Below are 15,043 nucleotides of genomic sequence, written 5' to 3'. Positions count from 1 at the left end.
TTCTTGTTACGATGATTTTCAACTTCACTCTGAAATTCTTTGAACTTTTCAAATGTTTCAGACTTATGTTTCATTAAGTAGATATATCCATATCTGCTTAAATCATCTGTGAAGGTGAGAAAATAACGATATCCGCCACGAGCCTCAATATTCATCGGACCACATACATCGGTATGTATGATTTCCAACAAATCTGTTGCTCTCTCCATAGTACCAGAGAACGGTGTTTTAGTCATCTTGCCCATGAGGCATGGTTCGCAAGTACCAAGTGATTCATAATCAAGTGGTTCCAAAAGTCCATCAGTATGGAGTTTCTTCATGCGCTTTACATCGATATGACTTAAACGACAGTGCCACAAATAAGTTGCACTTTCATTATCAACTCTGCATCTTTTGGCTTCAACATTATGAATATGTGTATTACTACTATCGAGATTCAATAAAAATAGACCACTCTTCAAGGGTGCATGACCATAAAAGATATTACTCATATAAATAGAACAACCATTATTCTCTGATTTAAATGAATAACCGTCTCGCATTAAACAAGATCCAGATATAATGTTCATGCTCAACGCTGGCACCAAATAACAATTATTTAGGTCTAATATTAATCCCGAAGGTAGATGTAGAGGTAGCGTGCCGACCGCGATCACATCGACTTTGGAACCGTTTCCCACGCGCATCGTCACCTCGTCCTTTGCCAATCTTCGCTTAATCCGTAGCCCCTGTTTTGAGTTGCAAATATTAGCAACAGAACCAGTATCAAATACCCAGGTGCTACTGCGAGCATTAGTAAGGTACACATCAATAACATGTATATCACATATACCTTTGTTCACCTTGCCATCCTTCTTATCCGCCAAATACTTGGGGCAGTTCCGCTTCCAGTGACCAGTCTGCTTGCAGTAGAAGCACTCAGTTTCAGGCTTAGGTCCAGACTTGGGTTTCTTCTCTTGAGCAGCAACTGGCTTGCCGTTCTTCTTGAAGTTCCCCTTCTTCTTTCCTTTGCCCTTTTTCTTGAAACTAGTGGTCTTGTTGACCATCAACACTTGATGCTCTTTCTTGATTTCTACCTCCGCAGCTTTCAGCATTGCGAAGAGCTCGGGAATAGTCTTGTTCATCCCTTGCATATTATAGTTCATCACGAAGCTCTTGTAGCTTGGTGGCAGTGATTGGAGAATTCTGTCAATGACGCAATCATCTGGAAGATTAACTCCCAATTGAATCAAGTGATTATTATACCCAGACATTTTGAGTATATGCTCACTGACAGAACTGTTCTCCTCCATCTTGCAGCTATAGAATTTATTGGAGACTTCATATCTCTCAATCCGGGCATTTGCTTGAAATATCAACTTCAACTCCTGGAACATCTCATATGCTCCATGACGTTCAAAACGTCGTTGAAGTCCTGATTCTAAGCCGTAAAGCATGGCACACTGAACTATCGAGTAGTCATCAGCTTTGCTCTGCCAGACGTTCATAACATCTGGTGTTGCTCCAGCAGCAGGCCTGGCACCCAGCGGTGCTTCCAGCACGTAATTCTTCTGAGCAGCAATGAGGATAATCCTCAAGTTATGGACCCAGTCTGTGTAATTGCTACCATCATCTTTCAACTTTGCTTTCTCAAGGAATGCATTAAAATTCAACGGAACAACAGCACGAGCCATCTATCTACAATCAACATAAATAAGCAAGATACTATCAGGTACTAAGTTCATGATAAATTTAAGTTCAATTAATCATATTACTTAAGAACTCCCACTTAGATAGACATCCCTCTAATCCTCTAAGTGATCACGTGATCCAAATCAACTAAACCATGTCCGATCATCATGTGAGATGGAGTAGTTTCATCGGTGAACATCATTATGTTGATCATATCTACTATATGATTCACGCTCGACCTTTCGGTCTCCGTGTTCCGAGGCCATATCTGTATATGCTTGGCTCGTCAAGTATAACCTGAGTATTCCGCGTGCGCAACTGTTTTGCACCCGTTGTATTTGAACGTAGAGCCTATCACACCCGATCATCACATGGTGTCTCAGCACGAAGAACTTTCGCAACGGTGCATACTCAGGGAGAACACTTCTTGATAATTTAGTGAGAGATCATCTTATAATGCTACCGTCAATCAAAGCAAGATAAGATGCATAAAAAGATAAACATCACATGCAATCAATATAAGTGATATGATATGGCCATCATCATCTTGTGCTTGTGATCTCCATCTCCGAAGCATCGTCATGACCACCATTGTCACCGGCGCGACACCTTGATCTCCATCGTAGCATCGTTGTCGTCTCGCCAATCTTATGCTTCCACGACTATTACTACCGTTTAGTAATAAAGTAAAGCATTACATTGCGATTGCATTGCATACAATAAAGCGACAACCATATGGCTCCTGCCAGTTGCCGATAACTCGGTTACAAAACATGATCATCTCTTACAATAAAATTCAGCATCATGCCTTGACCATATCACATCACAACATGCCCTGCAAAAACAAGTTAGACGTCCTCTACTTTGTTGTTGCATGTTTTACGTGGCTGCTACGGGCTTAAGTAAGAACCAATCTCACCTACGCATCAAAACCACAACGATAGTTTGTCAAATAGACTCCGTTTTAACCTTCGCAAGGACCGGGCGTAGCCATACTTGGTTCAACTAAAGTTGGAGAGACAGTCGCCCGCAAGCCACCTATGTGCAAAGCACGTCGGGGGAACCGGTCTCGCGTAAGCGTACGCGTAATGTTGGTCCGGGTCGTCTCATCCAACAATGCCACCGAACCAAAGTATGACATGCTGGTAGGCAGTATGACTTGTATCGTCCACAACTCACTTGTGTTCTACTCGTGCATATAACATCAACATAAATAACCTAGGCTCGGATGCCACTGTTGGGTTTCGTAGTAATTTCAAAATTTTCCTACGCACACGCAAGATCATGTGATGCATAGCAACGAGGGGGAGAGTGTTGTCTACGTACCCAACGCAGACCGACTGCGGAAGCGATGACGCGACGTAGAGGAAGTAGTCGTACGTCTTCACGATCCAACCGATCAAGTACCGAAACTACGACACCTCCGAGTTCGAGCACACGTTCAGCTCGATGACGATCCCCGGACTCCGATCCAGCAAAGTGTCGGGGAAGAGTTCCGTCAGCACGACGGCGTGGTGACGATCTTGATGTACTACAGCAGCAGGGCTTCGCCTAAACTCCGCTACAGTATTATCGAGGAATATGGTGGCAGGGGGCACCGCACACGGCTAAGGAATAGATCACGTGGATCAACTTGTGTGTTCTAGGGTGTCCCCTGCCTCCGTATATAAAGGAGTAGAGGGGGGAGGCTGGCCGGCCAAGCTTGGTGCGCCAGGAGAGTCCTACTCCCTCTGGGAGTAGGATTCCCCCCCCCCCCCCCCCAATCCTAGTTGGAATAGGATTCGCGGAGGGGGAAAAGAGGAGGAGGGGGCCGGCCACCTCTCCTAGTCCTAATAGGGGAAGGGGGAGGCACGCAGCCCATCTAGGGCAGCCCCTTCTCTTTTCCACCAAGGCCCACTATGGCCCATATAGCTCCCGGGGGGTTCCGGTAACCCTCCCGGTACTCCGGTAAAATCCTGATTTCACCCGGAACACTTCCGATGTCCAAACATAGGCTTCCAATATATCAATCTTTATGTCTCGACCATTTCGAGACTCCTCGTCATGTCCGTGATCACATCCGGGACTCCGAACAACCTTCGGTACATCAAAATGCATAAACTCATAATATAACTGTCATCGTAACCTTAAGCGTGCGGACCCTACGGGTTCGAGAACAATGTAGACATGACCGAGACATGTCTCCGGTCAATAACCAATAGCGGGACCTGGATGCCCATATTGGCTCCTACATATTCTACGAAGATCTTTATCGGTCAGACCGCATAACAACATACGTTGTTCCCTTTGTCATTGGTATGTTACTTGCCCGAGATTCGATCGTCGGTATCCAATACCTAGTTCAATCTCGTTACTGGCAAGTCTCTTTACTCGTTCCGTAATACATCATCTCACAACTAACATATTAGTTGTAATGCTTGCAAGGCTTATGTGATGTGTATTATCGAGAGGGCCCAGAGATACCTCTCCGACAATCGGAGTGACAAATCCTAATCTCGAAATACGCCAACCCAACATCTACCTTTGGAGACACCTGTAATGCTCCTTTATAATCACCCAGTTACGTTGTGACGTTTGGTAGCACCCAAAGTGTTCCTCCGGCAAACGAGAGTTGCATAATCTCAGTCATAGGAACATGTATAAGTCATGAAGAAAAGCAATAGCAACATACTAAACGATCGGGTGCTAAGCTAATGGAATGGGTCATGTCAATCAGATCATTCAACTGATGATGTGACCTCATTAATCAAATAACAACTCATTGTTTATGGTTAGGAAACATAACCATCTTTGATTAACGAGCTAGTCAAGTAGAGGCATACTAGTGACACTTTGTTTGTCTATGTATTCACACATGTATTATGTTTCCGGTTAATACAATTTTAGCATGAATAATAAACATTTATCATGATTATAAGGAAATAAATAATAACTTTATTACTGCCTCTAGGGCATATTTCCTTCAACTACTCCTACAAGTGCCTAGAGCCTACATCAAGCATTAGAACTACATGGAACCATATAAATTTGACATGCAAGCTCAAGAACATGGTCGCCTATGCACAGGGACGAAGCTAGAAAAAATTGTCATTGGGGTCAACCAATGTACAATGCCTACTACAGCACATGCTATGGTGTGACTCACGCTGAGAGTAATATAAAGAGCAAAAACCAAAAATATGCCCACTATAACACAAATAGAAATATCATCCAAGGGCGACATGAAGAGCGAAAATATGCAATGAGCCAATGATAAACTAGTATCATAATAATAAGATTGTCATACCAAGTACTGGTTCCGCAAAGTCATAAAATCATTTGTTTACATATTCAGGGAAAATAAGCAAAAACGATGACTTCCTGAAAAGGATGAACAAAAGTAATATATTATATTCACAACAATGGTGTGTAATAAATAATATAGAGAATAAATAGCATAAACAAAAAGTTAGAGTGATGTTAGACTCACATTTTATAACTTGCCTTCTCGATCTCCCATCTTCTTAAATAGATCAACTACGGCGTCATTCGTAATGGTAGCAAATATATCTTTCTCCACATAGCAAATCAAGCAATCACTCATGAACTGGTCACCCATTTTGTTGCGTAAAACACTCTTCACAATATTCATTGCTGCAAAGCATCTCTCCACTGACGTTGTGGCAACCGGCAAAATTAGCACTAGCTTTAGAAGTTGATACACCAAAGGGAAAGGAAGATGCTTCTTAGTATCCACCAACTTTTTAGCAAGATCCGCAATGCCATCCAAATTGGCAAATCTTTGGTCTGCTCGGACATTGTCAATGTAAATCCGAAGTTCATGTCCAAGATCCATCAATTTTGATGAATCGAAATCCTCAGGATAAAACTCAGCTAGCTTCAACAAACTCTCCAAGTTAAAAGCAGCGAAAGAGTTTTTTGGGTTGAAAGAAGCCATGTGAATAAGCAGTGCAGAATTTACTTCATTGAATCTGTCATCAAACTCTCGAAGTTGCCAATCAATAACAGTGTTAAGACACTCTATTTGATAATGATGCAGGTTTGTTATATTGGTTCTTTTTCGTGTATTATGTCGATTGACATATTCATCTTGCATGCTTAGCTTTGGAATGTCATGTTCTTCACAGAATGCATATACCTTCTCCAAAAGTGATTCCCACCCATTATCTCTTAGTTGTTGTAGATCATTCCTTGTTGACTTCACACATGACATTGCATTCAAGATATCTTGATCCTTTTGTTGCAATGCTTGTGACAGATTTTTGGCACTCCCTAATATATGGAACATCATGTGCAAATAGAACACAAAATCAAAGGTTCCAAAATATGATAGAAGACCACGTGCTTCACTTTTCTTGGAATCTTTCTTGCCTTCTTTTGATACATACTTGAGGACACTGACAATTGATGGGAACAACTGAATTAGGCTTGAGAGGGTTCTATAGTGAGAACCCCAACGGGTCTCTCCCGCCCTTTGAAGTGATTGATCTTGATTCAACCCTGTGCCGGTACTAATTTGCCCACTACTTATGGCTTTTTTCACATTCTCTCTATTAGTCTCTCTGATCATGTCTTTTCTTTTGCAAGAAGCTCCAACCACATTAAACAGAAGAGAAATCATGTAAAAGAAATCTGCAATATCTTCATTCTTCTTTGAAATCGCTACGATAACCAATTGGAGTTGGTGAGCAAAACAATGCACGTAATATGCTGACTTATTATCTTCCAGAATTTTAGCTTTCAAACCATTGAACTCACCCCTCATATTGCTCGCCCCGTCATAGCATTGCCCTCTAACTTGTTTGAAGCTTAATCCAATATCAACAAGCGATTTCTCGAGGGCTGACTTGAGACACGTTGTCGATGTTTCCTTCACATGTACTACCCCAACTAGTCATTCTAGGATTAACCCAAGCTTATCAACATACCTCAACACAACAGCCATTTGTTCTTTGTCTAACACATCGGAAGCCTCATCAATCAACAAACTGAAAACGTCACCACCAATTTCTTCAAGAATAGAATTCAATGTTATCTGTAACAAACCAGATAAAATATATTTTTAGGTGCTCGGAGAGATAAATCATATGAAATAAATAAAGAATAGAGATGCTAGAAAGTAGTAATTTACCTTTGCAAAATAATTTGCAAGTTCCTTTTGAATATCTGGAGACACCCATTTGCAATTTTTTGGAGCATTCTTAAGAACTACATTCCTCACATCCTCATTCTGATTTGCTAATGTTTGTACCAACTCTCGAAAATTCCCCTTATTTTTGGATTCCTCTGATTCATCATTGCCACGGAAAGCTAAACCTTGATGTAATAAGTATCTAACAGATTCGACGGAAGTATTCAACCGAATACGATTTTGCCTTTTTGTGATATCAGTTTGCTTGTTGAGGGCAACTTTAATGGACTGATCTTGATTCATCAAGGCATCACACCTTTTAGCAGCTACATTGTGATAGCTATTAACCTCACCCACATGAGTATCCAATTTGTATTTCTTATTCCAACTAGAGAAACCATTGACAACAAATGCATCATTCCCACCTTGACCGTCGATGCAATCTCTGAACAAATAGCAACATTGGCAAAATGCCTTATGCACTTTATCACTGTACTCTAGCCAATGATAATATTTAAACCATTCTGGCTTGAATCTTCTTTCGAATCCTCCGATGGTCTTCTGCGGATACACAAATCCTTCTTTTGGCCTATAAGGTCCTCTAGTTAAATATATTCTTCTGATCTCATCTTGCTTCTTTGGATTCTTAGTGTACTGTGATATTCTTTTTCGATTGGCCGGATCAAAAGGAAGTTCATCCAAATTAATATCTGCTATAGTAGTAGTACCAATATTTGATGCATGATCTTGCCTTAGTCTAACTGGCCTTGAAGTCCCTGCCAGATCAGTCTCCGGTGCCGTTCGTTTCAGCAGAAATCTGTCCATATCCTTCTAGCCCTAGCCTCCTAGATGCAGCAAAAAAACATAAACGCAAATTTAGTAATTAGCCATCCGGAGAGAGTGAGAGACAGAGTTGTTAGTGCGTGAGACCAAGAGAAACTAAGAAAGAGATTGGCGTACCTGCGTGAGAACAGCCTACGAGGAGGGCAAGTGCCAAGTGGGCAACCAACACTCTACGGCGGCGGCCGGCCAGCCGGAATCACCCTTGGAGATTAGGAATCGCCGTTGTTCGTCGCCGATGCAAATTAGGGATTAGGGATTGAGAGTTGAGGTGAGGAAAAGATTAGGGGAAGGCGATGAGACGGAGAGGCGACCTGACGATGGTGGAAGAGACGAAGAGGCGACCTGGGCTGTTCACGAAACGTCAAACGTGTACGTGTATTATGCATTGGGCCTTGTGTGCTACCGCTGTGTGGAGCTGTACACCACATTCTTTTTTATCTTTTACTAGAATTTACGAATGTTATGGGCTGAGACTATGAATAATTGGACAGTAGCTACTGGGCTGGGGTCAACACATATTTTGGGCTGGGGTCAAACGCAGTTTGGATGGACCTAGTTAGCTTCAAATACTCAAAAGCATTGGGGTCAATTGACCCCAGCGGCCATACTAGAGCTTCGTCCCTGCCTATGCAGCACAAATTTGCAAAGAATAAAGCACTAGAACAAAAACTAATTAGACCAATGGAGGAGTCACATACCAAGGAACAATCTCCCCAAGCAGTTTTGCGAGAGGTGCTTTGAGCAAGGAGATTGAAAATCGCAGCAAAAGTGGCTGGAACTCGTGCTTGAGTTGGTTTTTCGGGTTTGTGTGAGATAGAGGAAGAAGATGGGTGCTGGGATAAGTGGAGGAGGGCCACCGTGGGCCCACGAGGTAGGGGGGCGCGCCCTATAGGGGGGCGCCCACCACCCTCGTGACCAGGTGGCAGCTCCTCCCGCGGTAATTTTTGCACAGTAAATCCTCAAATATTCCTAAAAAAATCATATTAAATTGGCATGGCATTCTGAGGACTTCTATTTTCGGGATATTTTTATATTGCACGGATAAGTCAGGAAACAGACAGAAAAATACTATTTTTACTTTATTTAATGTAAATAATAGAAAATACAAATAGGGTACAGAAGTTTGTGCTTCTAGTTTCATCCATCTCATGCTCATCAAAAAGAATCCACTAACAAGGTTGATCAAGTCTTGTTAACAAACTCATTCCAATAATCATGAAACCGGAGAAATTTTGAATAACACTAAGTTACCTCAACGGGGATATGCACATCCCCAATAATAAGAATATCATATTTCTTCTTGACAGCAGGAAGAGGAAATTCAAAACTTCCAAATATAATCGATGGAATTTTTCCAATAGAGTTGATACTATGAACTTGAGGTTGTTTCCTCAGAAAATGTACCGTATGCTCATTACCATTAACATGAAAAGTGACATTGCCTTTGCAATCAATAACAACCCCTGCAGTATTAAGAAAAGGTCTTCCAAGAATAATAGACATACTATCATCCTCGGGAATATCAAGAATAACAAAGTCCGTTAAAATAGTAACGTCTGCAACCACAAGAGGCACATCCTCACAAATACCGACAGGTATAGCAGTTGATTTATCAGCCATTTGCAAAGATATTTCAGTAGGTGTCAACTTATTCAAGTCAAGTCTACGATATAAAGAGAGATGCATAACACTAACACCGGCTCCAAGGTCACATAAAGCAGTTTTAATATAATTTCTTTTAATGGAGCAAGGTATAGTAGGTACTCCGGGATCTCCAAGTTTCTTTGGTATTCCACCCTTAAAAGTATAATTAGCAAGCATGGTGGAAATTTCAGCTTCCGGTATCTTTCTTTTATTAGTAATGATATCCTTCATATATTCAGCATAAGGATTTGTTTTGAGCACATCAGTTAATCGCATACGCAAAAAGATAGGCCTAATCATATCAGCAAAGCGCTCAAAATCCTCATCATCCTTTTTCTTGGATGGTTTCGGAGGAAAAGGCATGGGTTTCTGAACCCATGGTTCCCTTTCTTTACCATGTTTCTTAGCGACAAAGTCTCTTTTATCATAACGTTGATTATTTGATTGTGGGTTATCAAGATCAACAGCAGGTTCAATTTCTACATCATTGCCATTACTAGGTTGAGCATCATCATGATTATCATTAATATTTTTACTAGGTTCATGTTCATTACCAGATTGTGTTTCAGCATCAGACATATGTATATCATTTGGATTATCAGGTGGCTCAACAATAGGTTCACTAGAAGTTTGCAAAGTTCTATCATTTTTCTTCTTCTTCTTTTTAGAAGAACTAGGAACATCAATATTATTTCTTTGAGAATCTTGCTCGATTCTCTTAGGGTGGCCTTCAGGATACAAAGGTTCCTGGGTCATTCTACCAGTTCTAGTAGCCACTCTAACAGCATAATCATTTTTCTTACTATTCATTTCATTAAGCACTTCTTTTTGAGCTTTAAGTACTTGTTCTACTTGGGTGGTAACCATAGAAGCATGTTTGCTAATAAGTTTAAGTTCACCTTTAATATCAGCCATATAATCACCCAAGCGTCTAATCATATAAGCATTTTCTTTTAATTGTCTATCAAAATAAGCATTGAAGTCATCTTGCTTATACATAAAGTTATCAAACTCATCCAGGCATTGACTAGCAATTTTAGTAGGAGGGACTTCAGCTTTATCATATCTATAGAGAGAATTTACCTTTACTACCTGTGTCGGGACATCGGGATCAGGAGGTTCTTTAGTAAATAAATGATTGAGATCATAAGTTTCTTCAACAGGTGGTGAATTAAGACCATGTATTTCTTGAATAGGAGGTAAATGCTTAACGTCTTCAGCTTTAATACCTTTTTCTTCCATAGATTTCTTTGCCTCTTGCATATCTTCGGGACTGAGAAATAGAACACCTCTCTTCTTCGGAGTTGGTTTACGAATAGGCTCAGTAATTGGAGCAGGAGTTGGCTCAGGAGCTGGCTCAGGAGGTGCCCAATTATTTTCATTTGTCAACATATTATTCAATAGAATTTCATCTTCATCCGGTGTTCTTTCCCTGAAAAGAGAACCAGCACAACTATCCAGGTAATCTCTGGAAGCATCGGTTAGTCCATTATAAAAGATATCAAGTATTTCAGGTTTCTTAAGAGGATGATCAGGAAAATCATTAAGTAACTTGAGAAGCCTCCCCCAAGCTTGTGGGAGACTCTCTTCTTTAATTTGCATAAAGTTGTATATTTCCCTCAAAGCAGCTTGTTTCTTATGAGCAGGGAAATATTTAGCAGAGAAGTAATAAATCATATCCTGAGGACTACGCACACAACCAGGATCAAGAGAATTAAACCATATCTTAGCATCACCCTTTAATGAGAACGGAAATATTTTGAGTATATAGAAGTAACGCGATCTCTCGTCATTAGTGAACAGGGCAGCTATATCATTTAATTTAGTAAGATGTGCCACAACAGTTTCAGATTCATAGTCATAAAACGGATCAGATTCAACCAAAGTAATTATATCAGGATCAACAGAGAATTCATAATCCTTATCAGGAACACATATAGGTGAAGTAGCAAAAGCAGGATCGGGTTTCATTTTATCTCTAAGTGATTCTTTCTTCCATTTAATTAATAACCTCTTAAGCTCATATCTATCTCTGCAAGCTAAAATAGCTAAAGAAGCATCTTGATCAAATAAATAACCCTCAGGAATAATAGGCATATTTTCATTATCACTATCATCATCGTATTCAGATTCAATAATTTCTCTTTCTCTAGCCCTAGCAATTTGTTCATCAAAAAATTCACTAAGGGGCACAATAATATCAGTCATAGAAGCAGTTTCATCATAAGCATCATGCATAACAGAAGTGGCATCATCAATAACATGCGACATATCAGAACGAATAACAGAAACAGGTGTAGGTGTCGCAAACTTACTCATAACAGAAGGTGAATCAAGTGCAGAGCTAGATGACAGTTCCTTACCTCCCCTCGTAGTTGAGGGATAGATCTTGGTTTTTGGATCTCTCAAGTTCTTCATAGTGTCCAGCAGATATAAATCCCAAGTGACTCAAAGAATAGAGCTATGCTCCCCGGCAACGGCGCCAGAAAAAGGTCTTGATAACCCACAAGTATAGGGGATCGCAACAGCTTTCGAGGGTAGAGTATTCAACCCAAATTTATTGATTCGACACAAGGGGAGCCAAAGAATATTCTCAAGTATTAGCAGCTGACTTGTCAATTCAACCACACCTGAAAACTTAGTATCTGCAGCAAAGTGTTTAGTAGCAAAGTAATATGATAGTGGTGGTAGCAGCAACAAAAGTAAAGATAGCAAAAGTAATGTTTTTGGTATTTTGTAGTGATTGTAACAGTAGCAGCGGGAAAGTAAATAAGCGTAAACCAGTATATGGAAATTTCGTAGGCACCAGATCAGTGATGGATAATTATGCCGGATGCGGTTCATCATGTAACAGTCATAACATAGGGTGACACAGAATTAGCTCCAGTTCGTCAATGTAATGTAGGCATGTATTCTGTATATAGTCATACATGCTTATGAAAAAGAACTTGCATGCCATCTTTTGTCCTACCCTCCCGTCGCAGCGGGGTCCCATTGGAAACTAAGGGATATTAAGGCCTCCTTTTAATAGAGAACCGGAACAAAGCATTAGCACATAGTGAATACATGAACTCTTCAAACTATGGTCATCACCGGGAGTGGTCCCGATTATTGTCACTTCGGGGTTGTCGGATCATAACACATAGTAGGTGACTATAGACTTGCAAGATAGGATCAAGAACTCACATATATTCATGAAAACATAATAGGTTCAGATCTGAAATCATGGCACTCGGGCCCTAGTGACAAGCATTAAGCATAGCAACATCAATCTCAGAACATAATGGATACTAGGGATCAAACCCTAACAAAACTAACTCGATTACATGATAAATCTCATCCAACCCATCACCGTCCAGCAAGCCTACGATGCAATTACTCACGCACGGCGGTGAGCATCATGAAAATGGTGATGGAGGATGGTTGATGATGACGACGGCGACTAATCCCCCTCTTCGGAGCCCCGAACGGACTCCAGATCAGCCCTCCCGAGAGGTTTTAGGGCTTGGCGGCGGCTTCGTATCGTAAAACGTGATGATTTCTTCTCTCTGATTTTTTTCTCTCCGAAAGCAAATATATAGAGTTGGAGTTGGCGTCGAAGGGTCAACAGGGGGCCCATGGGGTAGGGGCGCGCCCTGGGGGGCGCCCCCCACCCTCGTGGAAAGGGTGTGGGGCCCCTGGTCTTCATATTTGGCGATGATTTTTTATTATTTTTTCTAAGACCTCCCGTGGAGTTTCAGGTCATTCCGAGAATATTTGTTTTTTGCATATAAAATAACATCATGGTAATTCTGCTGAAAACAGCGTCAGTCCGGGTTAGTTCCATTCAAATCATACAATATAAAGTCCAAAACAAGGGCAAAAGTGTTTGGAAAAGTAGATACGACAGAGATGTATCAATGGGTACTTGGTATGTTGACTTTTTGCGTAGACTCCCCGGCAACGGCGCCAAAAATCCTTCTTACTACCTCTTGAGCTTGCGTTGATTTTCCCCGAAGAGGAAGGGATGATGCAACAAAGTAGCATAAGTATTTCCCTCAGTTTTTGAGAACCAAGGTATCAATCCAGTAGGAGGCCACGCTCAAGTCCCTCGTACCTGCACAAAACGATAGCTACTCGCAACCAACGCGATTAGGGGTTGTCAATCCCTTCACGGTCACTTACGAGAGTGAGATCTGATAGATATAATATTTTTGGTACTTTTGGTATAAAGATGCAAAGTAAAAAGTAAAGGCAAAGTAAAAAAGCAAAGCAAGATTAAAGTGATGGAGATTGATATGATGAGAATAGACCCGGGGGCCATAGGTTTCACTAGTGGCTTCTCTCAAGAGCATAAGTATTCTACGCTGGGTGAACAAATTACTGTTGAGCAATTGACAGAATTGAGCATAGTTATGAAAATATCTAGGCATGATCATGTATATAGGCATCACGTCCGTGACAAGTAGACTGAAACGATTCTGCATCTACTACTATTACTCCACTCATCGACCGCTATCCAGCATGCATCTAGAGTATTAAGTTAAAAACAGAGTAATGCCTTAAGCAAGATGACATGATGTAGAGAGATAAATTCATGCAATATGAAATAAACCCCATCTTGTTATCCTCGATGGCAATGATACAATACGTGCCTTGCTGCCCCTTCTGTCACTGAGAAAGGACACCGCAAGATCGAACTCAAAGCTAAGCACTTCTCCTATGGCAAGAACTACCAATCTAGTTGGCCAAACCAAACGGATAATTTGAAGAGACTTGCAAAGATAACCAATCATACATAAAAGAATTCAGAGAAGATTCAAATATTATTCATAGATAGACTTGATCATAAACCCACAATTCATCGGTCTCAACAAACACACCGCAAAAACAAGATTACATCGAATAGATCTCCACAAGAGAGGGGGAGAACTTTGTATTGAGATCCAAAAAGAGATAAGAAGCCATCTAGCTACTAACTATGGACCCGAAGGTCTGAGGTAAACTACTCACACTTCATCGCAGAGGCTATGATGATGTAGAAGCCCTCCGTGATGACGGCCCTCTCCGGCGGAGCTCCGTAACAGGCCCCAAGATGGGATCTCGTGGATACAGAAAGTTGCGGCGGTGGAATTAGGTTTTTGGCTCATGTTCTGATCGTTTGGGGGTACGTAGGTATATATAGGAGGAAGGAGTACGTCGGTGGAGCACCGAGGGGCCCACAAGGTCTTTGACTCCTTGGAGTAGGGTCCAAGTCTCCTGGATCACGTTCGGTAAGAAAATCACGTTCCCGAAGGTTTTATTCTGTTTGGACTCCGTTTGATATTCTGTTTCTTCGAAACACTGAAATAGGCAAAAAACAACAATTCTGGGCTGGGCCTCCGGTTAATAGGTTAGTCCCAAAAATAATATAAAAGTGGAAAATAAAGCCCAGTATAGTCCAAAACAGTAGATAATATAGCATGGAGCAATCAAAAATTATAGATACGTTGGGGACGTATCACTCCCTCGCCTCGTCCGACATGACGACCGCCCCCTCCGGCAAAGGCAAGCCTCGTGCCCCGCGCAAGACCACCGCCGCGCCCAAGCCAAAGAAGGCGCTGACACCCGAACAACGGGCAAGGGAGTCGGCCAAGAGGAAGGGCCAGAGGCACGCCACGTACGCGAGGAATGAAGCCGTCGCGGCTGCTGCCGACGCCGCCGCTGCCGCGTAGCAGGAGGTCACCAACGCCCGTGTCGCGGCGACAACGAGGGAGGCGCTCTATATGCTAGGGT

The 15,043-nt window shown here is 41.6% G+C and overlaps 1 pseudogene; it reads right to left on the bottom strand.

The window, feature by feature from the left end:
* Positions 1 to 5,143: 5,143 nt before the first annotated feature.
* On the bottom strand, positions 5,144 to 6,616 carry LOC147961137 (uncharacterized; annotated as a pseudogene).
* Positions 6,617 to 15,043: the final 8,427 nt, after the last annotated feature.

This window comes from Triticum urartu, chromosome 7A (assembly GCF_056163025.1).
Source record: "Triticum urartu cultivar PI428250 chromosome 7A, HENAU_Tu73, whole genome shotgun sequence".
Lineage (NCBI taxonomy): Eukaryota > Viridiplantae > Streptophyta > Magnoliopsida > Poales > Poaceae > Triticum > Triticum urartu.
This window is presented reverse-complemented; position numbering and strand designations above follow the sequence as displayed.